General features: G+C 45.9%; 1 protein-coding gene across 4 annotated transcripts in view; it reads left to right on the forward strand.

The window, feature by feature from the left end:
* Positions 1 to 27717, forward strand: part of PPARD (peroxisome proliferator activated receptor delta) — an 85191-nt gene that overhangs the window by 15716 nt on the left and 41758 nt on the right. The window contains exon 1 of one of the 4 annotated variants that reach the window (XM_053669213.1): positions 16611 to 17269. The exons of the other annotated variants lie outside the window; for them this stretch is intronic. The gene's annotated coding sequence lies outside the window, so the exon portion shown is untranslated. Of the gene's footprint in view, positions 1 to 16610; positions 17270 to 27717 lie in introns of those variants that run through there. 4 annotated transcript variants of the gene reach the window in all.

The following is a 27717-nucleotide window of genomic DNA, read 5'->3' on the forward strand; positions in this document are numbered from 1 at the left end:
GACATGTGCTTTAAGTTCTTCTGGGACTATACCCAGGAGCGGAATTGGGCCACAGTGGTAACTGTTGAGTTTAACATTTTGAGGAACTGGCACACTGTTTTCTTCAGTGGTTGCACGATGTCCTCCTTCTCTCCCTCCCTCCATCCCTTATCTGTTTGTTTGTTTGTTTGCTTATTATGTTTATTGGCTATTTTTAATTGTAAAATATACATAATTAAAGTTTGCCATCTTAACCATTTTGAATGTACAGCTCATTGGCATTGAGTGCATCACACTGCGGTGTAGTTATCGCCACCATTTATCTCCAGACCTGTTTTTCATCTTGCAAATAAGAAACTCGGTACCTATGAATAACTCCCTCTTTTCCCCTCTCCCCAGTCCCTGGCGTCCACCTTTCTATTTCCTGTTGCTATGAATTTGACTAATTTAAGCATCTCATATGACTGGAGTTATTCAGTATTTGCCCTTTTGTGACTGGCTGTGTTACTTAGTAATAATGCCTCAAGGGTCATTCGTGTTGTAGCATGTGTCAACATTTCCTTTTCAAAGCTGTGTAATATTCCACAGTATGTATATCCACATTTTGTTTAGCCATCTATTGCTGCTTTCACCTTTTGGCTATTGTGAATGTGCTGCTATAAACATGAACATACAAATACCTGTTCACGACTCCATTTTCAGTTCTTTTGGGTATGTACCCAGGCGTAGAATTTCTAGATCACATGGTAATTCTGTTTTTCATTTTTTCAGGAACGACCATAGTAGCTGCATCATTTTATAGTCCCACCAGCAGTGTACAAGGGTTCCCATGCCTTACTTTTGATTGATAATTTCATTCAGTACAGAATCCTAGGAATTTTGAGATCACTGCTTGAGATCCATGTTTCAGAATGAATAATGAAGTTAGTTGGATTGTAATCCGTTTTTTCCTCTCTGAAAGGTGTAAGAATTTTCTTTATTCTTGGAGTTCAGGCATCTCTCAAAGATGTGTGTAGGTGTTGGTCTTCTCTCCTTATTTCCTAAGGGGCCCTTAATTGCTGAAGACAAGCCTTCTGGGATCTTCAGGTAATGTTTTCCTGTTTGTTTTTCTTCAGTGTCTCCATCCTCTGCTTCTAGGACTCTTATTAGACAGACTCAGGACATTTTGGCTCCTTGGTTCACTGCTAGTGTGTAGAAATATGATTGATTTTTGTACAGTATTGATCTTATATTCTTTAATCTTGCTGAACTTTTAAAAAATTTTTAATGATTCTTTAGTACATTTCTTAGGATTTGCCATATATAAGATCATGCCATCTACTAATGGAGGTTTACTTCTCCTTTCCAACCCTGATGATGTTTATTTTCTTTTCTTACCCAATTGCCCTGCTAGAATCTCTAGTGCAGTGTGAACAGAGGTGGCGAGAGTAAGCACCTTTGTCTTGTTCCTGACCTTAGTGGGGAAGCCTTCAGTCTTTTAGAGCTGTTTATTTCTGAATAGCTAACTCCTGACTGCTACAAAATTCAGAAGTTATTCCTTCTTTTCCTCCCCCATCTCTCAGCCCCTCCACCCCCCCGTCACCCCTCGTGGAGGCAGCCAGCCCTCATGGCCACTTTCATTTATGATCATGCACCCGTATCTCTTATTACATTATTATTTCCCAGGCAGGTGACTGTCTGCTGTGCTCACGGGTCCACCGCCCCTTGCTTCATGTGTCGTTTCTTGTCCATCTACTCACACCGGTACCTGTGGGGCTTCCTCGTTCTTTTGCACTGTCACCTGGGTATGCCATTCCCCTGTTTATTGGTGGATGTGCAGGTGATTTCCAGTCTTTGGCTGTAATGAATAACCTTGATATGTGTCATTTTGCACACACATAAATAGGTTGATAATGACAGTGTGACAGATGCAGCAATGGAGATATATGTGGGGACAATGCGGGGAGGAAGGGAAGGCTTCCCGGGGAGGCTGGTTGACGGAGCCTTAAGAAAGGCTCAGAGTGAGCATTGGCACATGAGGTGAGCCTTGCAGCCTAGGCAGAACTGCAGCTGGCGGAGATGTTGTAGGAAGGGTAGGTGCAAGTAAAGGAGCAACAGCTCAGATGATATTGGGGAAATCAGAGTATTAGTTATCTATTGCTTCATAACAAACTATACCAAACTTAGTGGCTTATAATGACATTTACGCTCTTGCCATTTCTGTGGGTTCGATTACGCAGGGTGTGAATAGCGGGAGGCAGCTTTACTGGGAGCTGTTTTAGAAGGCTGCCTCCAGTAGCAGGTTGCAGGCCAGAGTGACAGGATGGAGCCATTATTAAAAATAATCGTACACGTTTGAGAATTTGGGTTTGATTTAAGAAACAGTTGAAGTCAGGGAAGGCCTTCGCACGGGAGACTAAGTGCGATCGCTGTCACCTGGGGCAGTCAATGGCATCACACTAGAGGGTCAAAATGGAGAGAGATACACAGGTAGAGACTAAGATTAGGAGATGTCTGTGTTTAGCCAGGTGAAAGTTTCTGGCCTCTAGTCACACTTGCTACATATGAAGTGCTTCTGCATTCTATACTTTGGCTGCATTTTCTCTTTGAGATACAGCCACAAAAAGAGGCATTGCTGATTTATATTTGGTTTGCAACTGAGGAAACAGCCTCAGAGAGGTTAGAAACTCAGATGTGGTCCACAGCTAGTGACTTGCAGAAGAGCACGTGGGTCTGCTCGGCCTGGAAGACCACCTTTGGTGCTGTTGGGAACAGGAAGCTTGGGGTGACTGGGGAGGTGAGGTATTGGCCTTTCCCTGGATGCTGAAGGAAGACAGACAAGTCTGAGAGAGTGACTTCTCGAACCTAGGTGGCAGGGACAAAGATGACACTGTGACAGGAAGAAGAGAGGCCAACAGGTACACGGGTGTGATGGGTAAGTCATTCCGGAAGATTGAGCACATGTTGGCAGGGTCCTTCCCAATTATTGGGGGAGCTTAAATAGTTTCCATACTTTGTATGTGAAGATGTACCCTGGGCTAAAAAGGGGCTCTAAAAGGGGGAGCTTGTTGGTGAAAGGCTACTTACTGTGGGGTTGTTGTTTGTTCAGACGTTGGGTTTACATGTTCTCTCGGCAGCCTGTAGACCATGTGGTGGGACCTCTGCCATATTCTCCTGCGAAAGCAGTCACTGGGCCAGCCCAGATTCAAGGAGGGGAACTGGACTTCACGCCTCGATGGGAGGGGAGTGGCAGAGAGGTCGTAGCCATATTTAATCCACAGACGTCCAATAAGTGATGAAGAGCAGGGGTTTTGAGCCCAGATCTGTGTGACTCAGGCCCAGGACTCTTTCTGCAACATCACACTGTATCCCTTTCTGCTTCTGACTCCTTGGGGGTTGCCAAGCTTGCTGGTCCATGTGTGTTGCTAGAGGGAGTTGATTTTTATTTTGACCTAACAAAGAGGAATTTGCACTAGTCACGGTTTTTCCCAGCACCCAGGATCACTTGCTGAAAGAACCTTCCAAATAGTCTTTGTCCTAGGGATTTGCTATCTGCCCTTCAGGCTTCAGCACCAGTTATCTAACTCACGTGGAATTTCCCCATGGAGTTTCCCTCTCTGCACTTAGTGAGCAGCCTTTTGATCCGGACTGCTGGCACTGTGGGATCCTTGCGGCCAGATGTGCAGGCTGGCTGTGGTGCTGCTGGCTGTCCCAGATGGTGTCTAGTCCAGTGATTCCCAGACATGGTTCGGCTGGCAGATTCACCAGGGAGTTTTGGGGAAAATGTAGACTCCTGCACCTCGCTTTAGGCCTCTTAATTTAGAGTTTCCAGGAATGAAGTACAGGAATTTTAAAGCTCCCCAGTGACTTGAGTGGGGAGCCTGGTTAGGTAATCACTGACTTCTCAGAGAGGTGCCTTTGAAGTCACTGATTAGACGTCATAAGGGGCCTACAGATCATTGTCTTGAGGGCCTCACAGTCTACATCCTAGAAGTGACTCTTGAAAGTGTCCAGGAGGGGAGAAGCGCCTGGGTGAGAGCTTGGAAAAGATGGGCTCCAGGACATGAGGAGATAACTGCCCAGGTGAAAGGGAAAATTACGCAGCTTTGCCAGAATGGATGTCCCTGCAGCCAGGTGAAGAAGAAAGACACATGCTTTTGGTGGAGTGCAAACCCCTGCAGCTTTGGTAGAAGAGGCCCACATGGCTTTGGGATGCCCCTTTGGCCGCGTGGCCTGGAAAAGCAGGAGAGACTTTGACTGGAACTGGGTACAAAGAACTCGTGCCAGTGGACCATGAGAGGGTACCACAGTACTTTGGATTAACTAGAGAGAGATCCTGCCTGCACGGTGACACAGCTGATGGTGCCAGCGGCCTGCAACACAGATGTGTGCTCTTTTCCTGATTTACGGTACCCGGAGTTGGGACAGTGGGAGAAGGGAGCGCTGTGTGGGTGTAGGTGTATACCCTAAAGGACTTTGCTATTTTAGTGGTGGCGTTAGGCCTGAATAGCATTAAATAAACATTTTGTTTCCTTTTCACACACACACAAAAAAAACACAAAAAGTGTCCAGGAGGGACTTCTGGTCAGAATGGTGGCGTAGATAAACACAGCTTGCCTCTTCGCACAACCATGTCAAAATTACAACTAAAGTATAGAACAACCATCATTCAGAACAGTCAGAAATCGAACTAAGTAGAAATTTGGCAATTACGGAATTAAAGAAGAAACCACACTGAGACTGGTGGGAGGGGTGGAGATGTGGAACAGGCTGGTCTCATACCCACAAGTGGCTGAAAAAATGGGGAGGGATATTTTGGGAGTGAGGGGTCCCAGCCCCATATCAGGCCCCCAGCTCAGGGTTCCAGTGCCAGGAAGATAAGTCTCCGTAACTTCTGGCTATAAAAATCAGTGGGGATTGAGGCTGGAGAAGACAGAAACTTCTGGAGTCCCAGGAAGCTCCTCTTAAAGGGCCCATGCATAGACTTACTCAGACTCACTCCCTCTGAGCTCCAGGATGGGGCAGCTGATTGAAAGGCACCAGAGACATATCGGGGAGGAACTGAATTGTACAGCATCAGAGCGAGAGCTGGGGGGCAGCTTTCTCCCAGACAGAAATGCTGGCAGACGCGATTGTTCCTGTTCTGAGCCCTCCCTCTGCCCAGAACCACAGAGCCAGCAGGCAGGTGCCATATCTGAGTCTCCATCAACCTGGCTCACACAGTTTGCCTCACCCTGGTGATTCTCTGAGGTCCTGCCTCTCCCAACTTTCAGGCCCACCCAAGCTTTTTCATAGGAGTGGCTTGTTTGGGCCCATGCTTCACACTTTCCTAAATTCTCTCCAACAAGCAGTCTCTCTGCTTGTACCTCTTGCGAAGTTGCCCCAGGAGTGGCACTAGCAGCGGCTGGCCTTGGTTCACAGCTTGGGTTCATTGGGCACCTCCAAGTCCAGCACAAGTAGCAGCCATCTGCAGATCACTTTGTAGCTTATGCTATGTGACCCCAGACAGAACATGGGTGGTTGCTGACCTTGGATGTGCCAACAGCAATCAAGGCTCAACTACTACAGGAGGATGTGCATAGCTCACATGATGGGCACCCCTTTAGTACACAACTCTGGTAATAGGGGAGGCTGAACCACTGGACTCTACAGGACGCCTATTACATTAGGCCACTCTGCCAAGCCTGGGAAACATAGCAGCTCCACCTAATACATAGTAACAAACACAGGGAGGCTGCCAAAATGAGGAGACAAAGAAACATGGCCCAAATGAAAGCATAGAACAAAACTCCAGGAGAAAAAAACAACTAAACAACATGGAGGCAAGCAGTCTAGAGGCAGAATTCAAAACACTGGTTATAAGGATGCTCAAGGAACTTAGTGAGCACCCAGCTCAGCAGTATAAAAAATACTCAGTCAGAAATAAAGGACACATTAATTGAAATAAAAAGCAACTTACAGGGAAACAGTAATAGTGGATAAAGCTGAAAGTGAAATAAGCGATTTGTAATATAAGGCAGCAAAAACAACCAGTCAGAGCAGCAAGAAAAAAAAAATCCAAAAAAAAATGAGGATAGTGTAATGAGCCTCTGGGACAACCTCAAGCACACCAACGTTCGCATCATAGGGGTGCCAGAAGGAAAAGAGAGCAAGAAATTGGAAACCAATTTGAAAAAATGACAGAAAACTTCCCTAACTTGGTGAAAGAAGTAGGCATACAAATCCAGAAAGCAAGGAGAATCATAAACAAGATGAATCCAAAGAGGCTCACACCAAGATTCATCATAATTAAAATGTCAAAGGTTAAATACAAAAAGAGAATCTTAAAAGCAACAAGAGAAAAGCAGTTAGTGACCTAGAAGGGAGCTTCCATAAGACTGTCAACTGATTTCTTATTAAAAAAAAAAAAAGCTCTGCAGGTTAGAAGGGTTTGGCAAGAACTATTAAGAACTATTTAATGTGATGAGAAGCAAAGACCTACAACCAAGATTACTGTACCTGGCAAAGCTATCATTTAGAAATGAATGCCAGATGATGAAGAGCTTCCTGGACAAGCAAAAGGTAAAGGAGTGCACCACCACCAAACCAGTATTATATGAAATGTTAAAGGGTATCCTTTAAGAAAAAGAAGAAGAAGATCAGAAATATGAGCAATAACTCTGGCTGATGTGGCTCAGTGGATTGAGTGCGGATCTGCAAACCAAAAGGTCACTGGTTTGATTCCTGGTCAAGGCACATGTCTGGGTTGTGGGTTGGGTCCCAGTTGGGGGCATGCTAGTAGAGGCTGTTTCTCCCACACGTCAAAGCTGCTTTTCTTTTTCTCCTCTCTCCTCTCCTCTCTCTAAAAAATGAGTAAATACTTTAAAAAGTACATATGAACAATAAAATGGCAATAAGTACATATCTATGAACAACTGAATCTAGAAAACAATATAAACAAGCAGAACAGAAACAGAATGATAGATGCAGAGAATATTTTGATGCTTGTCAGATGGGAGGGGCTTGGGGGATAGGCAAAAAAGGTGAAGGGATTAAGAAATACAAATTGGCAGTTACAGAATAGTCACGGAGATGTAAAGTACAGCATAGGGAACAGAGTAGCCAAAGAACACATGTGTATGATCTACACACATGGACAGTAGTGTGGGGATTGTCTGAGGGAGTGGGGGGCTGGATGAAAGGTGGCAAAGGGAGAAAAATTGGGACAACTGTAATAGTGTAAACAAAATATAGCCCTGGCTGATGAGCTCAGTGGATTGAGCACGGGCCTGTGAACCAAAGGATCGCAGTTCGATTCCCAGTCAGGGCACATGCCTGGGTTGCAGGCCAGTTCCCAGCAGGGGATGCACGAGAGGCAACCATACATTGATGTTTCTCTCCCTAACCCTTCCCCTCTAAAGATAAATAAATAAAGTTAAAAAAATAAATATATATAATTTTTTTAAAACCACAAGTTCCAGGAGGCTTTCAACTGCATTTGTTCAAATCTTTGACATTCTTTTTTTTAATACCTCATAAAATGTTTTTTAAAAGATTTTATTAATTTATTTTTAGAGAAGAAAGGAAGGAGAAAGAGAGGGAGAGAAACATCAATGTGTGGTTGCCTCTCATGTGCCCCTTACTGGGGACCAGGCCAGCAACCCAGGCAATGTGCCCTGGACTGGGAATCAAACCAGCAACCTTTTGGTCTGCAGGCCCATGCTCAGTCCACTAAACTACACCAATCAGGCAAGTCTTTGATATTCTTTAAAAAATTTTTTTATTGATTGGGGTTTTTTTTGAGAGACAGAGAAAGAAGGACATCAATATGTTGTTCCACTTACACATTCATTGGTTGATTCTTGTACGCACCCTGACCGGGAATCAAAACCACAACTTTGGCGCATTGGGATGACACTCTAACTGACTGAGCTGCCTGGCTGGGGCAAATCTTTGATGTTCTTTTGCATTCTTTGATAGGATCTGAGCTTTATGGTGACCACTGATTTTCTTTTAAAGTGTTTGCGGAGGGGAACAAGCTCTGCAGTGGTCAACAAACCCTCCCTAACCAGGACCTGCTGGTCTAATTTATCTGGGACACAAGATTCCTTTGCTTTGCTGTCTGGTTATTTTTGGTGCCAAGGCCATGACATCCTTAGGTATACCCAAGTTAACTCAGTTGGACCTTTTTGCTTCTGTGCTTTAGACTTACTTAAAGTGTAGTTCTAGATTTTAGAACCCTGGCTGATTTCTTTTGTCAGGTAAACTCACATCTACATTTTAGAATATTGGAAAACACAGAGCGACACTGTCAAGAAGGAGAGGTTATCTAGAACTTTCAGAGGGTCCCCACAGTTAGCATTTCGATGGATGTTCTTTCCTGCTCTCTCCCACATGCACACGTTCACACATCCTTGTTTTGAAAACTGTAGTGAAATCATATCGTAATACTGTTATTTAGCAGCTCTATTGAGCATAATTTAAATACCACAAATTCACTCATTTAAAACGTACAATTTGATACCTCCACCATGGAAAACAGTATGGTGGTTTCTCAAAAAATCAAGAACAAAGCTGCAATATGATCCAGCAATTCCTCTTCTGGGTATCCACCTGAAAAATTTGAAAACACTAATTTATAAAGATATACGTATCCCTAGGTTCACTGTAGCATTATTCCCAGGAGCCAAACGTGGAACCAACCTAAGTGTCCTTCAACAGATGGCTGGATAAAGATGGGGCACATGGGAACCGTAGGTGCTGCATGGCCATGGAAGAGATGAAGTGTTGCCGTGCGACAGCGTGGATGGACCGTGCAAGTGTTGTGCTAAGTGAAATAAGTCAGACGAACAAGAACAAGAACAAGAACTAACTGTGCAATTTCATTCATATGTGGGATCTAAAACAAAAAAGAATCACAAAACGAACAGAAAACAAACTCACAGATACAGGCCACAGAATGGTGATTACTAGGGGGAGGGAGTGGGGGAGGACAAGAAAGTGAAGGAGATCAGATACATGGCATTGGAGGAAGCTGGACTTCGGGTGCGCAGGTGCCATGTCGTGACTCTGTATACCCGACGTTTATGTGTTATTAACCAGTGTTACCTGCTTAATAATATATATTAGTTAATTGTGTAAATAATTAACATTTTCAAATCAATAAACAATTTGATGGTTTTTAGTATATTTGCGGATTTGTGCAGTCATTACCATAAAATTTTAGAAACTTTTCATCATCCTCAAAGGAAATCTTGTATCCATTAGCATTCACTCCCATTCTTCCCCTTACTTTCTGTGTCCACAGATTTGCCTGTTCTGGACATTTTATATGCATGGGGTCATACAACATGTGGTCTTTTGTGATTGCCTTCTTTCGTTGAGCATAATTGTGATGCTGTTTTGAAACCTGCTTTAAACATTTACATCACTAGTGATTAGAGTAGAATTTTCAAGAATGCGTTAACAGCAGATCAGTATTCCTTCTTATGGGTGCATCTGAGCACATTTAACCAGTTCTGCGGATGATATGTAGGTTGTTCCTTATCTTTTACAATTGCTCTAATGCCTCCTGTCCTCAGAAGTCATCTTGTCTGTTCATTTGTCGGTTAGTCGTCCGCATCTTGACCAGCACAGCAGCTCTGAGGGCGGCCGCCTCGTCCGTCTTGTCAGCATCGTCCTCCTGCTACCTGCAGAGTCCTGCACTTTGTAGGCATTGTTTTATTTTTTTAAGGTTTTATTCATTTATCTTTAGGGGGGAAGGGAAGGAGAGAGGGAGAGAAATATTAATGTACGGTTGCCTCTCATGTGTCCCCCTCTGGGAACTGGCCTGCAACCCAGGCATGTGCCCTGACTGGGAATCGAACCACAATCCCTTAGTTCACAGGGCTGCACTCAATCCACTGAGCTACACCAGCCAGGGCGTGTAGGCATTGTTTTAAAAGTGTGGATGTGCGTGCATGTGTGTATAATCTTGTGAACCAAAATGTAAGGGCATTGATACTTTCCCAAATTCCACAGAGTTGTACTGATTTACAGTCTCTGCAATATATGAGAGCACCTGACTCAGTAAATCTGAGTCAGTTTATAAAGGAAGTCCTGTGAACCAGTTAGTTTGGTAGTCAGTGGTCACACGCCCCTTTTCCTGGGCCATGAAACCCTGCCTGTTGGGTGAGAAGGTGGTGTCTAGGAGCTCTGACGTTGGTCATCATGTGGCCCTGTGGTATCACCTCATTTCCTATTGCCTTGACGGGGGCTGCATGGCATTCTCTGGCCACTTCCCCTGTCATGCGTGGACACACTGGGGAGTGAGTCAAGTTGGGTTGGTCGAGTGTATAAGAAGATGTTAGTTTCAGCTGCCGACTGAAATGTCTTTTGAACTCATCAGAGAGATGTCACCCTGGAAGTTGTGTGCCTTAAAAAATAGAAATTAAGAAATATTTCCAGGAAGTCTGATGCAATCAACCCAGTCTGTCCCCTCGGAGGTGGTAGGCACCCACACACTGGTAAACACTGCCTGAGTCACCCGCTGGCAGCACTCCCTACTCCCGTCCACACAGTTCCTGTCTGGAAAAGCCTGCTACCCGCCCACGACAAGGACCATCGCCAGGGTTTCGGGTTAGGTCTCCTCGGGTCATGGCAGCCTCCTGCTCCTGGATTCACAGCACTTCTTTTCTTCAAGGAGGAATTGTAGCATCTGCTTGTTTTTCAGATGAGTAAGTGGAGTATACACTTGGGATTTGGAGGGAGAGCAGGATGGCAAGGGAGTGCTCGTGTGTAGCAGAGAGCTCACGTGTCCCTGTGTGGGGTCAGTGAAGGTCTGAGAAATTCACCTTCCCCGACAACGGCTGGCTGGTTATCCTTTTACTCACCTCCTGGTTTTCATAGCACATTTCCCTCGGAGTTTGCTCTAAGCCTTCCCCCTCCCCCATCCATCTCATAAGGAGCTGCCTCCTGCAATTGCAGAGATCACCTGTATTACATGTGCCTTAGCTTCTTTTCTTTGCATCTCAGGCATCTCTCATGTTTGGCCTTTCACATAAGTGTTCACTGTTTTATTATTTAGCAGTCGTGTCTAGCACGGTATTAGACTCTGTAAATACACAGCAGGAAGAGATGGGCCCTGCCCTCTAGCAGACGAAACATATCCCCTCCCCGGCCTGGTTTCTCTTCCTCTCTGACTTCATCTTTGCTGCCTAGGTTCCTCTTGCCCCTCCCTGAGTGTGAGGGTCCTGGGGGCTTCTGGCCTGCTGCTTCTCTCCCCTTGGCCCTTCCTGTGGCTGTGACCTCCTGTAGATACCAGTACTGAACCTCTTGCCTTAGATCCTTCTCTGCTGAGTGTAGACCCACATGTTCACCCTTTTTTAGGGAGAAAGGAAGGGAGGGAGAAAGAGAGAGAGAAACGTTGATTATTTGCCTCTCTTACAGGTCCCAGCCAGGGACCGAACCTACAGCCCAGGTGGATCTGATGCCTTGACCAGGAATTGAGATGGTGCCCTTTCGCTTCGCGGGATGACACCCAGCCAACTGAGCGCAGGATCAGGGCCGGAGCGCTCAGTTTTCAAGCGGAGCTCCTCCTTGTCCCCCTCTTCCCATGTCTCCATTTCCTTCATTATCCGCCATTCTTTCAGTTCCCGGGAGCCTTCGGACAGCTTGAACGCCGCTGTCTGCTGTGCGCAGGCATCCTTCGCATTCTCGCGGTGTTTGTTGTCAGCATTCTGATTTCGCCACCTGCAGTGGGCTGGATAGTGCCCTCCCCAAAAAGTAGTCCATGTCCTACTCCTCAGAACCTGTGAATGGGACCTTATTTGGAAAAAGGCTTTGTAGGATTCTTCCCTGTTCTGCAGCCGTGTATATATCTGCGCTCGTGGGCCTCCTCGCTGGGCCTGAAATACGGGCAGTGTTTCCAATTTAAAGTGACTACATGTCCACTACTTCCCAGGTCCGAAGGCAGAGTTCGCTGCCCTTCCCTGCTCCCCCGACTCCTGCCTGGGCCAGAAGATGAGCAAGGCTGTGTACATAGCAACTGCAAGTGCAGTCCTTGGAGAGGTGGGTCTCGGTTTGCGTCTGGTTCTCTCATTAACCAAGGGCCTTGGACAGATTATTAACCCCTCTGAGCTTCAGTTTCCCCTTCGGGAAAATGGGAGTAATGGACCATTTTGATGATTAGATTACAGTGTTTAGCACTGTGCCTGACTCTGTGTGCTTCGTAATTGGAGAGAGTCAGTCAGCCTGTACTTTGAGTATCCAAAGCTGGGACTAGCCTAGGAGCTCTGGCTCAAATCCAGCCTCTCCCTCTGCCGCCCCACCACAGCGCTCCTCATCTGTCCACTGTGCGCAGCGCTGGCTGCAGCAGCAGCCATGACGGTGGACTGCAGAGTGGGTGGTCTAGGAGAGTAAACAGCATATGGACATACATGAGGCCATATGACAAAGCAGCGTGTCATACAAGAGTGTGGGTCTGGCCCTGGCTGGTGTAGCTCAGCGGATTGAGCACAGGCCTGCGAACCAGAGGATCTCGGTTCGATTCCCAGTCAAGACACATGCCTGGGTTGCAGGCCAGTTCCCAGCAGGGGACACATGAGAGGCAACCATACATTGATATTTCTCTCCCTCTCTCCTTCCCTTCCCCTCTAAATATAAATTTTTTAAAAAGAATTAAAAAAAAAGAGTGTGGGTCTGGGGTTAGACCTGGGTTCACAGTCAGGCCCTGTGCCCCTACCTCAGTGACTTTGGGGGAGTTTTATTTGCCTCTGTGCACCTCAGTTTCCTCATTTGAAAAATGGGAATAATAGGGGCACACACCTCATAGGGTAACTGAGAGAATTAAATGAAAGAAGCTCATAAAACATGCAGCATGTGCCTGACTCTCTGTAAGCACTTGGTGTATTTGAGTGGAAACAACCAGCTTCACTGTGGAGCATGGTGAGTGCGTGGAGGCCTGAGCCCCTGGGCAGCACAGGGGCGGGGGTGCCCTGGAACAATGTGACAGGGAGACCTGGGGAAGCACATTCCCAGTGTCCTCTGCTCCATGGACTGCTGATTCTGTGCGAGTGAATAGCACACAGGGATTCGCTATGGTTCTTCGTACCATAGAGCCTTTGGCATTTTTCTGGTGGTGTTTGTTATGGTCTTTCTTTATTATGGTTATCCTTTATTCCACATCAGTGCAGGGTCAGCACTGGGTAACTAACTGTGCCTACTTGAACCCAACTTTGAGACTGAGCAGTAGGAGTGGTCATTGGTAGCAAACCGTAGGGTGTCTGGCTCCTGAGCCAGATTCTGTTTATGGTGAGTCTGGCTTCTGGTGAGTCTTTTTCACCTGTGGCTGCACAGACGCAGGGTTCCTCCTTCCAAGGAGCTTTTCCACTGTGTGTGGGACTGGAAGTGGCTCCGGAAGCCGGAGGCACTCACACTCTCACCGTCTTCTCAGCACCCAGCAGGAGCACAGCGTGGATGGGCCAGGAATGAGTGGGAAACACAAGTTTACGGCCACGGTTGGGATAAGTCCTGGGATTGGGGCTTGGGGTTGGTTCTTTTAGGATTTTTTAAAAGAAAGGAATAAGAATTACATATATTCTCTTTTTTAATGTCTTTTAAAAAATATTTTATTTATTTATTTATTTATTTATTGAGAGGGGGGAAAGGAAGAAGAGAGGGAGAGAAACATCAGTGTGTGGTTGCCTCTCACGCACCCCCTACTGCCTACTGGGGACCTGGCCCAGCAACCCAGGCATGTGCCTGACTGGAAATCGAACCAGCGACCCTTTGGTTCACAGCCCGTGCACAGTCCACTGAGCTACACTGGCCAGGACAGAATTAGGTACATTCTTAATACTGTGTTGTTAAGAGTCTTCTCTGAAAAACTCTGGAATAACCACTGACTTTGGGATTGTGTCTGTAACTGCTCATGGGGCACCTTCGCCTGGGAGTCTCCAGAGTTCCTGAATCTCAGCATGCCTCCAAATGACCCTTATATTTTTGCCAGACATGCTCTTCCCACAGCCTCCACCTTAATTGGAATATCCCCATGCCCTTGGTCACCTGACGGTTGTCCTCCATTTGTCCCCTCTCCCAGTGTCTCTTTTAATCAGTCACCAAGGCTGTTGATTCTTCCTTTTTAGTGTCTCTCCTGCTTTGCCTTGAAGTCCGTTGATACTAGTGCTACCTCAGCTTGTGGTTATTTGCCTCATATTTTCATCCTTCCATCTCATGATGTTTTAGAAGTTTCTTTCATAAACAGAATCCAAAGAATCTGTCCTAAATGCATTTAATTTATTTACATTTTTGGGATTTGACTTAAATATATGATAATGTTTTGAGTATTGGCCATATACCTTCTGTTTTGCTTTTCTCCTTTCCTGCCTTACGTTAGATTTTTTCTTTATTCCCTTTACTGGTTTGAAAAATTACATATCTTATTTCTATTCTTACTCTTACTTTTCCTTCATCTTTTTACTATATGAAAATAGTATAGTGAGCCCTGGCTGGTGTGGCTCAGTGGATTGAGCACCAGCTTGCTAAACCAAGGGGTCTCCAGTTCAGTTCCCGGTCGGGGCATATGCTTGGATTGCGGGCCAGGTCCCCAGTGGGGAGGGTGTGAGGGGCGGCCACACAATGATGTTTCTCTCTCTCCTCTTGCTCTCTCTCTTCCCCTCTCTAAAAATAAATAAAATCTTGACATAGACATTGAAAAAAAATAGTACAGTGAACATCTATAGTTTTACTTTAGTTGATACATTTTATATATTTTTGTTTTGAACCATTTTTTGTTTTTTATTTTCTTGCTTAGGCTTGGTGTGCTAGGTGTGTTTGAAGACTTAAAAACACTTTTATTTTGGAATCCTTTTAGATAAATTTAGATTTTGAGAGTTTCCGTATCACCCCCAGGTTCCCCTAATGTTATCATCTTACATTTAAATTTTGTTTTTTTTTTTAATTCTGGGAAATTCTCAGTCATTATCTCCTTGGTGTCCCCCCCCCCCCATTTTTCCTGCTCTGGCTGTCCAGAACTCTGCTGAGACCCTTCCACCACCGAGTCCCATGTCTGTTTTTTGTGTGCTGCTGTATCTTTTTAAACATCTCAGCTTTTTCATTTCTTGCTCTCCTTCAGGTTGTTTTGTTATTTCTGATTCTCGTGCTCCTACTTGACCTTTTTGTGCCCAGTGCTTGTCCCTGTGGATGGTTTATCTCCTTGTGGGGTTCGTGACTCCGGGTTGCGGGCGCATCGCCAGGATGGACTCTATTTTACGGGCAAGTTTTATGCCCTGGGTTGTGAAGGTGTTTCTCGGAGCAGTTTGCTTCTGGTGGGTCCTTCTATATGTGTTTCAGTGGTCCTGGCTCACAGCGTTGTGGGTTTCTTTTTTAAATCCTCATTCAAGGACATTATTTTTTTCATTGCTTTTAGAGAAGGAGGAAGAGAGAGAGAGAACATCCGTGTGAGAGAGAAGCATCGATTGGTTGCCTCCCCTGTGTGACTGGACCAGGCCAGGGGATGCACGCACCCGCTTGGGACTGGAGATTGAGCCTGCAGCCTTTTGGTCAGGGGACGACACCCCCAACTGAGCCATATCGGCCAGGGCCTGGCTCAGTTTTTATGTTCATTTCTCAGCTTGGCAGCCCATTCACCACTCTGTTAGTATAAAGTCAGATTCGCATTCATGGGTGGGGTAGCTTAGTAGTTTAGTGTGTTATGGGTGACCCCCCCTCTCCACACAGCCTTGGGGAAACGGCCAGCTTCTTGTCGCTTTACCGTACTGGGCAGCCCTGTAAGGCTCTCATCTTGTTATCTGGACTCAAAGCCACGATGAGGTACTAAAACCACTTCATATGTGGTTTCAAAAGTCTGTAGGCCATTTTGGTGTTAGTTCCACTTACTGTTCACATTTCAGTTTTTCTTGTGATTTTTGGCATGTGGGATATTTTTCTTTCGAGTTTGACTATATGTTTAAGGATATCATTTGCTTTATATAGTGTTTCTGTGTGACTGTAGTGGGAAGGGGAAGTGCTTTCACATTAATTCAGTCCACTGTATTGCTGAAAGTTCAAGTCTAAGCCCTTAACATGGTGGACAAAGCCCTTCATGATCCAGCCCTTGCCTGTCCTACATAAACTTACCTTTTTTACACTTCAGCATGTACTGCAGTGCTTAAAAGCTCATGTTTTAGAGTCAGCTGTTTGACTTAGAACCTACATTTATCCTTTTGTAACTTGTAATTTTGGACAAGTTGCTCATCCTCTCTGTGCCCTACTTTTCTCTTCTGTAAAATGGCAACGGCTGGCGTATGGTAAACTGGGTCCTTATTAGCGCCCTCTGCTTGCAGACTCCAGTAGAACACACTCAGGCTTCTGCAGCTTTGCACATGCTTGTTCCTCCCAGGGAGTGCCTCTCCCTTTGTCTGCCCTTCTCATCCCTTTCAGAAGAGTGGCCTTTGCTTCTCTGTGCTGGGCCTCTTGTACAGGAATTATCACTCTGTGGGTTGCTGTCGTTTACATGTCTCCTTTTTTCACCAGACTCTGATCCCCTTGAGAACATGGTCTTGCTCTTCTTGCTGCTTGAAGCTCCTGACATTCTACTTGTCACTTGATGGTGCCTGTTGAGTTGAATTTCTGTGGTTGACTAGAGGCAAGAGCTGGAAGTGGTGAAACACAGATGCAGGAAGAGAGAGCAGGAAAGTTTGGTTTTTTGGAAAGTTGCGTGCCGAGTTGGTGGAAATGTGGCTGGGACACAGGGTAGCAATTCTCAGTCTAGCTGAGGGGCCAGAGATTAACAGCCAGCAGCCAGAAAAAGCCACTACATCCTGCAAACTGAAGTGGTTTCTGGCATTAGGAATTCCTGTCCCACATTCCATCCCCAAACTCAGTTCTCTGAGTGCCAGGCAGAAGAATACAAACTAATTATAATCCTTAGTGGGCCCTCAGAACCTTTAATTTTAGAATAAGGCTTCACTTCTAGAAGAGACCATCACTTTAGGAGTGGATGATTACACATATTGGGGCCTCCAAGAAGACCAGGGCATGGAATCTCAGTAGCCTGGTGTTTAGAGAAAATGTCACCATGACTGCCCATCATTTCCAGCTCAGTTAAGGTTTCTACCGCTTTTGAGACTTCAGCAGTGAAAAATGGCGGATTGAATAGGCGCCTGTGCTGTCCTCCCCCTAAGATTCACCTGAATTCTCTGCCCTCTTGGGACTATTGCAGGAATATTCTCAGATTTCTGAAGATCCCTAAAGGGTGTCTGGCAGACCGTCATCTGGCGGGAGCAGTGAATGACCACAGCACTAACTCTCAGGCCCCTTGGCTGGGATTTCAGGAATCAGCTTCAGCTCAGAGGTAGGTGGGGTTGGTGGATAGCTTAGGAGCACACACACGATCACCATTGGTTCTTCCAGACAACTCGGTCTGTAGTCATGAATTCAGCACCCGTGTGTTTACTACTGCGCTGGATGCTATTGCTGAAGATACTGAAATGGTAGTGACACAGTCCCTCTCCTCAGAGAGGGAAGCTTGTAGTTTAGTTGGAGATAATTCCTCGCACACAGGAAGCAGGAACCAGCAGTGCAAGACTAATGCCATGTGATGCTGCTGTGTGCGCATTCGTCTCTTCGACAGCTGGTGCTCGAATTCAGAGGAGTGATTCTCTTTCTGAGATTTGGACAGTCAGTTTGTTTTCTTGGATGATTTGCTAGCACTGTTACAGACTGATCTGATATTACTCAGACTACCTTTTATGTTTCTGAGGAATGGCCCCAACTCTGTCTTTATGAACTTCTCCTTTCTTCCATTTCTCTAAATAATGACAGGTTAACTTTACAGTGTCACTTCCTGATCGCCAAGGTCTCCTGAGGGCAGGTCACCAGCCATTGCTGCTTTTAGGCATCAAGGTTTTTTCCTGTGCATTCTCAGATTGTTTCTTTACCTTTCTAGTTTGACTCCATTTTCCTAGGAGACTGCATCTCAAAGTGATCGCTGAATCAGATCTCTGGGAGTGGGCCTTAGAATCTGTCGTTGAGGGTCAGAGGAAAGTGGAGCAAGTTGAGATCTGAAGCAGGTATGGATGAGGACTCCAGGTCGACAGGCCATGTAGTCTGTCATGTCAGGCGATTGTGGAAGTGCCACTGGATCACAAAGTACCCAAGCTTCTTCCAGTTCGCTGCTCTGTGATTCTCGGGGTGTAGCTGTTGTCTTTATTGTCCAAAACGGCTGCCATGGATCCAGCTACCACATCTATATTCCAGGCTGTGGAATAAAGAGAAACTGAAGGATGATGGGCCCCCTCCCTCCCATGTAAGGATACTTCAAGAAAATCTTCTATCTCTACTACTTACTGTGAGGGAAAGTTATTTAATATCTCAGAGCCAGAGTTACCTCACTTGTGAAGTGGGCATAGTACCTCAGGAGGGCAAGGATTAGAGGGCGAGGAGTAGAGAGAATGCACAGAGTGCTTAGCACAATGCCCAGCCTGCAGCGAGTGCTCTCTCTGTGGTCACTGCTGCCACAGCACACCCAGACATCATTCCCTGGCCCTTCTGTCCCCTGCTCCATCTCTCCATGGTCTCTACCCTGCCCCTCATCTTCCCCTTTCCTTTGTTCTGGCACCTTTTCCCTTTGTTCCTACCCTACCTTTCCCCGGCATTGCCTCTCTTCTCTGCCCCTAATTTTCCTACCCCCCTCCGGCCTCCAGCCCTCATCATCTTCTTTATTTAACCTAACTTCTTCATCCTTTCCTACCTCTTTCTTGTATTGCCTCTGTCCCTCTGTCTTCCTGATGTTCCTAATTAATGGCAAGGTATCATTGTATTACAAAGAGTAGATGTGGTAGATGGTCTTTGAACTGGAAGTTAACGATGAGTAATTTAAGAAAACCAAGTTTAATTGGTTTATTCATTAATCAGTTAGGAAGTACAGTTGGCAGTTAGTAAGCAGAGACCAGAAATAGCAGTGGCTTAAACCAACAGAGGTTTATTCTCTGTAAGTGTTTAAAAGAAACCTGGGAAGACAGTCCAAAGCTGGTTTCTCTGCTCTGCCATCCTCAGGGCTGTGTCATGGTCTGAGATGGCTGCTGTAGCTCCAGCTGTCAAGCCAGGTTTCCAGGGACAAGGGGGAGAGACAAGCAGGACACCTGCCAACTGTTTGTCTCCTTTCTAAGGACCTTCCCTGCAAGTCCCACCCAGTAATTTCTTCTTTGCCTCATTGGCCTCCCGTAGCTGCAAGAGAGACTAAGAAGTCTCTCAGCTGTATGCATTCCTGCCTGAAATAAAACTGGGGGAGCACGTGTGGCGTACACAGTCTGCAGGGTCTGCTGCCACTCACTCAGCATTAACTTAGCCAGTTGTCAGGACCAGTGAGGGGTGCCATGCATGGGGGAGACCTGGATGAGTAAACAAAAGCAGTACAGGGTGAGGATGGCAGGGGAAGAGGAAGCGTGGAAGAGGACTTGAGAAAATGTGCCTCACACCCCTGCCAGGAAGCCGCTGGGGGAGCGCCAAAGTTGATCGAATCAGCGTTCTCCTCTGCCGTTCAGTTTCTCCGTGCTGTCTCCTGTTCTGTCTCTCTCCTTTAGTGTCATTGTCATTGTCGTTGTAGGTTGTTTTTGCCCCTTCTTTCTGACCCGGCAGTAGCCCTTAGAACTCGAGGAAGTGGGAACAGTTGGCAGCTTAGTGGGAGCCTCTGGGACGGGAGCCATGTGTTCAGCCCAGTCCCAGGCCCGGGGGCACCCGGAGGCTAGTGGCAGGAGTGCCTCCTGTTCCTGGACATGCCTCAGCGCTGCCAGGAGACGTTGCTGCAGGAACGGGTCGCCCTCAGGAGGGGCGTTTCCGACCGAGCCCCCAGCATCCGCTGCACTGTGCCGTCCCTGGCAGTTTGTCGTGAAGTGAAACCATCATAGCAGTAAAATCCTTCTGCAGGTCTCATAGAATAGATGTGACTGTCCATGCTGATTAATCCGGAGTCTCAGGATGCTGTAGTTAATCATTTGTTAAAAAAATATATACAGCTTCTGCTTTCTATAAAATTTCTCTGCCATTAAAGATTGATATTCCTTCTTGGAACTCAAAGAGAATTTTAGGAGTAATTTGTGTGACCCGCAGTATCTTTGATTTCCATCTTAGGAACACCTATGCCCTCTTTCCTTCTGCACCCCTCACCAGTTTCTGTTGCGGCGTCAGTGAAGCCATGGGGAGCCTGCTGCTACAGTAAAAGGGAGGCATATCCCAGCCCTTGAGGGTTTAATCTTTCAGGGAAGGCAGAGGGGTAAAAGGTCATTAGTTCTAGTCCAGTACATTCCTTATGAGCTTGGACTGTGACCCTGGGCAAGTTACCTAACCCTCCTGTGCTCAGTTTTCTCATCTGCCAAAAAGAAATCCTGGTTGTTACAGGGATTAAGAGGTGCTCAGGAAGCACTTGGCACATTCAGTTGTTACTACTACTGCTCTTACCCTCTGTCGTTAGACCAACAGGTTGGGGGCCCGTGTGGGAGGCCTTGGGTGCCACGTGAAGAAGCTGGGTTTTATTCTTCGAGCACAGAGAGCTGCAGGAATGGGCAGGGATGTGACCAATCATGTGTGGGCTTAGGAATGTCACCAGCAGGAGTAGGGAGGCTGGACTGGGGGCGAAGAAGTGTCTAGAGATAGGTTCAAGCGGGGTGGTCAGGGCCTGAGCCAAGACTACCACAAAGTCAGAGAAAGGGGACAGTGGATGGTTGAAAAGAAACTAGTGAGGAACAACCCACATACATAACTAGGGAACACTTTCCATTGACTGGTACGGGGGCGGGGGGTTGTTGGAGGAGGAGCAGGTAAAGGTGGTAGGAGAGGAGAGAGGCATGTGGTTATTTCTAGCCCCAGGAAGCCCTGCCATGTGCTGTGTGGAATTCTTTGAGCTGGGAAGACTAGCAAGCCCCTCCAGAGGCCCTTGTCTTTCTCCCTTGGGTTGCTTCTCCCTTGGGTTGCTTCTCCCAACTTTGGGTTTGCATGTTTGTCAGGTGGGAAAGCCAGGCCTCTCCCAGGCCTGGATCAGTCTGAGCCACAGGACAGGGTGGGCAGCATTGATCTACCAGCGGCCCTGACCCCTTGCTCCTGCTTTGGCCCTAGGCTGTCAGCTCTCAGCTTTAGGCAGAAGGTGGAATCGCAGCAGTTGTTGCTCCTTCCAAGGCTGCAGGGATGCTCTGGGTGAGCTCACAGACTGTTTTCAGCCCTTCCACCTCCGCCTCTGAGCCTGTTACAGTGTCTGCTCGGCCAGCAGGGCCTGCTCCCTGGTTCAAACAGACTCCCTTTAGTTTACCCTCAGGATGAACTTTAAGCACTTGTGGAGGACTGTGGTGGTAGTACAGCTCAGCCCCTCGTTTTAGCTTATTTTTATGTTAAAATATTTAGTGATAGAAAAATAACACCTTGGCAGATGAGAGTTATGCGACAAAAAGGGATTGGATGTGGGATCTCCAGCCCCACTCCCCAGGGGTGAAGGTGATCAGTTTCCTGTATATTCTTCCAAAAAATTTTTAAAATATATTTTATTGATTATTATATTACAGTTGTCCCATTTTCACCCCTTTATTCATTCCCCTCCGCCCTGAACACCTCCTCCCACCCTCATTCTCCCCTCTTTAGTTCATATCCATGGGTCTTACATATAAATTCTTTGGCTTCTACATTTCCCATACTATTCTTGCCCTCCCCCAATCTATTTTCTGCCTACCGTTTATGCTACTTATTTTCTCTGCCTTTTCCCCCCTCTCCCCCTCCCACTACCCTGTTGCTAACCCTCCATGTGATGTCCATTTTTGTGATTCTGTTCCTGTTCTACTTGTTTGCTTATTTGTTTTTGTTTTTGTTTTAGGTTTGTTTGTTAATAACTGTGGGTTTGTTGTCATTTTACTGTTAATATTTTTTACCTTTTTCTTAATAAGTCTCTTTAACATTTCATATAATAAGGGCTTGGGGATGATGAACTCTTTGAACTTGACCTTATGTGGGAAGCACTTTATCTGCCCTTCCATTCTAAATGAAAGCTTTGCTGGATAGAGCAATCTTGGATGTAGGTCTTTGGATGTCATGACTTGGAATACTTCTTTCCAGCCTCTTCTTGCCTGTAAGGTCTCTTTTGAGAAATCAGCTGAGTCTGATGGGAACGCCTTTGTAGGTGACTGTCTCCTTTTCTCTTGCTGCTTCTAAGATTCTCTCATTTTTAATCTTGGCTAATATGATTATGATGTGCATCAGTATGTGCTTCCTTGGATTCAGTTTCTTTGAGACTCTCTGGGATTCCTGGACTTCCTGGACTTCCTGGAAGACTATTTCCTTTGCCAAATTGCGGATGTTTTCCTTCATTATTTTTTTCAAATAAGTTTTCAACTTCTTGCTCTTCCTCTTTTTCTTCTGGCACCCCTACGATTCAGATGTTGGAACATTTAAAGATGTCCTGGAGGTTCCTAAGCTGCTCCTCATTTTTTTGAGTTCTTGTTTCTTCATTCTGTTCTGGTTGAATGTTTGTTTCTTCCTTCTGGTCCACACCATTGATATGAATCCCAGTTTCCTTCCCGTCACTGTTGGCTCCTGTACATTTTCCTTTATTTCACTTTGCATAGCTTTCACTTTTTCCTCTAATTTGTGACCATATTCAACCAATTCTGTGAGCATCCTGATCACCAGTGTTCTTGAACTGTGCATCTGATAGATAGGCTATCTCTTTGTCGCGTAGCAATATTTGTTCTGGAGCTTTGATCTGTTCTTTCATTTGGGCCATTTTTTTTGTCTCGGCACGCGTGTTACATAGTAAGGGGCGGAGTCTGAGGTGTTCACACTGTATGTGGGAGGGGGTCAGAGAGGGAACAACGCAGCTTGCTTCACTCTCTGGGAGTCAAATTGGGCCCTTCTGGTGCTGATTCCCGGGTGGATGGGTTTGTGTACATTCTAGGGCCCTGTGGGTCTCTCCAACTAACTCTACTATGAGGCTTGGAGTTTCTCTCACTTGTGCCTCAACCCCCACAGGTGTTTTCAGTCAGAGGTTTGAGGCTTTATTTCTCGGTGTTGGAACCCTGGGTTGTGCATGCGGTCTGTGTAGCTGCCCAGTTGTTCCTCCCAGTTTATCTGCATGTGGGACTGCTGTGTCTGCCAGCTGCTGCCTTGCCAAGAGTCCTCTCTGCCCCACTGTCTGTCTCCACCCCTCCTACTGGTCTGGATGGATGTTTCTTCTTTAACTCCTTGGTTGTTGGACTTCCATACAGCTCGATTTTCTGTCAGTTTGGTTGTTTTTTGTTTTTAAATTTGTTGTTGTCCTACTTTTGGTTGTGTGAAAAGGCACGGTATGTCTATCTGCCCTCCATCTGGTTGGAAGTCCTCTTTTTCTTTTTTTAAAAGATTTATTTATTTTTAGAGAGAGAGGAAGGGAGGGGAAAAGAGATGGAGAGAAACACTGATGTGTGAGATGTACATCATTCTGTTGCTTCTCACACACTCTCAGCTGGGGACCTGGCCTGCAACCCAGGCATATGCCCTGAGTGGAATCAAACAACAACCTTTTGGTTCACAGACTGACGCTCAATGCACTGAGCCACACCAGCCAGGGCCTTACAATGTTTTTTTTAATGCACATACTCATGTATATGTGCACTTTTCCTCTTCCTGTAACTGAGCAAAAGAAGGAGGTTCAGGTGCCTCTCTGCCATAAAAGCCAAACTCGTGAGGCAGATGCTGGTGCAAAAGAGGTTTTATTCAGGTGCTGCATGATCTGGTAGCATGGTAGACTCCCGTCTCAAATCCTGTCTTCCCAGCAAGACCAAAACAAATACCAGTGTCTAGAGTTCCTGTTCCAATTCAAAGTACAGCCCTTTGGAGCCTGTGAGCAGCTGCTAAGCAGTCATAGCCCCCATCCAGGTAGATTAACTTGTTCCCGACTATTGTTCATTCCAGGCTCCTTCCCGGAGCTTGTGTGTGGAGCACACACAGCCATGGGCTATGTGGCTGCTGTGGTTGCAAGAGCACATGAATGCACCTCCTAGAGGCCGTGGACCATGTGGCTGCTACGACACATGGCCTATCATGGGGAGAACAGTGAGTGTCCTGTGCGAGTGCAGGTCATGAGCCAAAAAGTCACTTTGTTCCTCTGGGATTGTATTAGCTTAGGTGTGAGATGGGCGGGTGCTTTCTCAAAACGACCAGTCAACCTCCCAGACTTTTACATGCTTCCAGTGGTTTTTACCTCCCAACCAATCCCTTGTTTCTCCAGGCTAGACTGACAGGCCTCTTTGGTCCAGCACCTCCCCCTGTGCCACTTGCACGTCTGCGGTGCATGTGCCTGCCTTCCCCCGGTCGTACCTCCAATCTGGTACCAGAGCTGTGGGGAAGGACTCTTTTCTATCCAGTTATCTTTCTAGCTCTTCACATTCTCGGGCCCTATCCATTGATATTTCTAGCTTTGCACACGCTCAGTGTAAGAACCTCTCCCTGTTGCCATCTTGGCTGATGGGGAGACTTGCTGGTGCTCCAACACTGTCAGCCAGTAACTTTCCTGCTCCCCCTGTTCCCTGTGGCCGTGGGGAGGACACTTGGTTGTTTTGACACCTAGCTCTATTTACTTAAGTATATGTTAGGGGTTTTTCTACATTAGCACGTACAGATTTACTGCATTCTTTTCTTTTTAAGGTATACTTTTCTTTAGAATACTCAATTATATTTTAAGGCTATAGTTAAAATTCTTTTATTCATTTTTTACTAAAGGATAGTTGACACTGTAGTCTTTTTTTTTTTTTTTAAGATTTTATTTCTCTTTGAGAGAGGAAGGGAAGGAGAGGAGGAGAGAAACATCAATGTGTGGTTGCCTTTCATGTATCCCCTGCTGGGAACTGACCCAGCCGCCTCCCCAGCAGCCCGACGGGAATCGAACCGCGATTGTGTGGTTCCCAGGCCCGTGCTCAATCCACTGGGCTACACCAGCCAGGGTGACACTGTAGTCTTTTTTAAAAACTTTTTTGTTGTACATATAATATATGTGTAGTTTAACCAGTAATTTTCCAGAAACATTCATATAACTAGACATTTAAATGCCTTAGATTTGTCAGGTGAACTGTGGTGTCTAAGACATCTTCCCAGCTGTTTTCTGGTGTGATCCTCATAGCCTGGTACAGAAGACAGACCAGAAAAAAATTCTTTGCAGCCCAGGATTGTCTGTAAACAGTGAGGAGCTGAGAGAGGTTGGTGTTCTTTTAACGAAGAGTAAAACTGGGTCTCTCCTTTGAGAGGCTCAGACTGTTTGGGGAGCTGGGTCTAGAGGTATGCACACACATACCCAGAGATAACACGCGAGCAGCGTCTGTGGAGCAAATGTGGTGGGTGGTGGTCGTCTTGGGGATGAGCTTCCTCAGAGGGGATGGAAGTTGAACAAATAGTTAGTAAGAGGGGGTTAGGAATGAGACGAACAGTAACGGGAGGGCATTTCAGGCAGGATAGCAACATCTGCAGAGGTTTGGGCCCCTGGGAACTTCATTCAGCCAGTGGTTATTTGAAAACCTCTATGGCCAGCACTTTTGGGGTCCTGAGAGCAGCAGGGGCAACCTAATGCCTGCCCTTGATTGGCTCTCACACTCTATCCGTAAGATGCTGGATGCACAACAGGCAACACTAAGCGATGGTGAGAGAGTCAGAATAGTAGTCACTTCTTACTGGGGCACTGCCGGGAACGGGCACGAAGAGGCGTCTGGGGTGCTGGAGAGGTTTGTTGTCCTAAGCTGCGTGATGATTGTATGGTGGTAAATAATGTAAGATGGTTGGGGGTGTGTAATGTAAGGCTTCATGGCACTGCATGCTATATAAGTTAATGCAGACTGCACACTCTGACCGTGAGAATGTTACAAAGCAAGCAAGCAAGCAAGCAAGCAAATAAATAGCACATCCCCGAATAAGTAAATGTAGTAAGTAAACTGCAGTAGTGGAAGTGTGGAAGAGCAATGGGAAAGTCCAGGGACTTCAGGAGCATGCACCACAAAAGGCTTATCTGAGGAAGTGATATATAAGCTGAGACTTGAAGGATGAGGCAGTGTTAGCCAGGTTAAGAAGGGGGCGAAGTGTCCCACCCACGTGGAAGGAACAGACTGTGCCAAGGTCCAGGGGGAGAGAGCCTGTGTGCTGGGAAGTTCAGTGAACAGAGTGTAGAGTTTTGAAGGGATGAGAAATGAGATTTCAGACCCTTCAGCTTCTCCTACTGTTGTTTCAGAAGCCCCCAGTGGGTCCCACTGGCTTTCTCTATTCTTACCAGCATTGAGACCAAAGCACTTGTCTGGTTCTACCCTGCCCCTTTGCCACAGAATTAAGTTCACCATTAGTAACTAGGAAGTCAAGGCCATGTCTGGGTGCCTTATCTGTCCTTCAGAGAACTGGATGCTCCCCCAAAGGGACAGCTCACCATTTCCAGATGTGCACTGTGTTCTCACCCACTATGCCTGGCTCACTGTGGCCTCCTCTGAAGCACCTTTTTCAGCCTCTGGCACTGCTGGAAAAAAAAGGCCATAACACCTGCTCTGATATTAACCTGGCCTCTCCCAATTGGACATATTACTCCCTTTGAAGTGCCTTGCTCCTTTTGGCATCTCCCCCTGTAGCATTCTGGGTCAGAGTTGTTGCACATGGTTCCTAAACCCATCCCTTAAACGCCCTGTTAATTGGATGGGGCTCTGTGGAGAGGAGTGGAAGGTTGCCATGGGGGCCGGAGCCAAGGCGGCCTGGGGAAGTGTCGAGGCTTTGGTGCTTCTGAATTCCTGACACTAACTTTCAGAATTTGGGAAAAAGGCATAAAATTTCCTGGGAATTCCCAAAATCATATCTTTCATAACACTTGTATTTATGAGTTTTTAAATAAGAATGAGAGAGCATGATAAACTCTGTATTTTTTTTTTTGGTCATAAAACTTCCAGAAGTTTTCCTGTAAAAGAAAAAACAAAGATACATTAGTAAATGCATGGTTTATTATTATTTAGGAAAAGTATATTGTTACAAGATTATATACTCTATTAACATGTAAAAATTATCTACAGCTTATATAGATATTTGATAGTAGAAAATGTTAAAAGAAGAGAATTAACAAAATGAATTCTAAATAAAAAATCATTTAATGTTTTAAGGATAATGCACAACAAATATTTAACATTAAAAAGGAACTCTTTTTCTCTCTTTTTTTATTGCTTATGCCATTACAGTTGTTCTCTTCCCCCCTTGATTCCCCTCCACCCTGCACACCCACACCCCCACCATCCCCCCCTTTAGTTTATGACCGCATTTCTCAAGTTCTTTAGATTCTATATTTCCCATACTATTCTTGCCTTCCCCCCTATCTATTTTATACCTACCGTCTGTGCTACTTATTTTCTGTACCTTCTCCCCCCTTCTCCTTCTCCCACTCCCCTGTTGCTAACCCTCCATGCGATCTTCATTTCTATGGTTCTGCTCCTGATCTAGCTGTTCTCTTAGTTTGCGTTTGTTTTAGATGTGGATGTTAATAACTGTGAGTTTGCTGTCCTTTCACTGTTCATATTTTTTATCTTCTTTTTCTTAGATAAATCCCTTTAACATTTCATATAATAAGGGCTTGGTGATGATGAACTCCTTGAATTTGATCTTATGTGAGAAGCACTTTATCTGCCCTTCCATTCTAAATGAAAGCTTTGCTGGATAGAGTAATCTTGGTTGTAGGTCTTTGGATTTCATGACTTGGAATACCTCTTTCCAGCCCCTTCTTGCCTATAAAGTCTCTTTTGAGAAATCCACTGACAGTCTGATGGGAAGTTTTTTTGT

The sequence above is a fragment of the Artibeus jamaicensis genome, unplaced genomic scaffold, assembly GCF_021234435.1.
Source record: "Artibeus jamaicensis isolate MK-2021 breed Jamaican fruit bat unplaced genomic scaffold, CSHL_Jam_final contig_1539, whole genome shotgun sequence".
Lineage (NCBI taxonomy): Eukaryota > Metazoa > Chordata > Mammalia > Chiroptera > Phyllostomidae > Artibeus > Artibeus jamaicensis.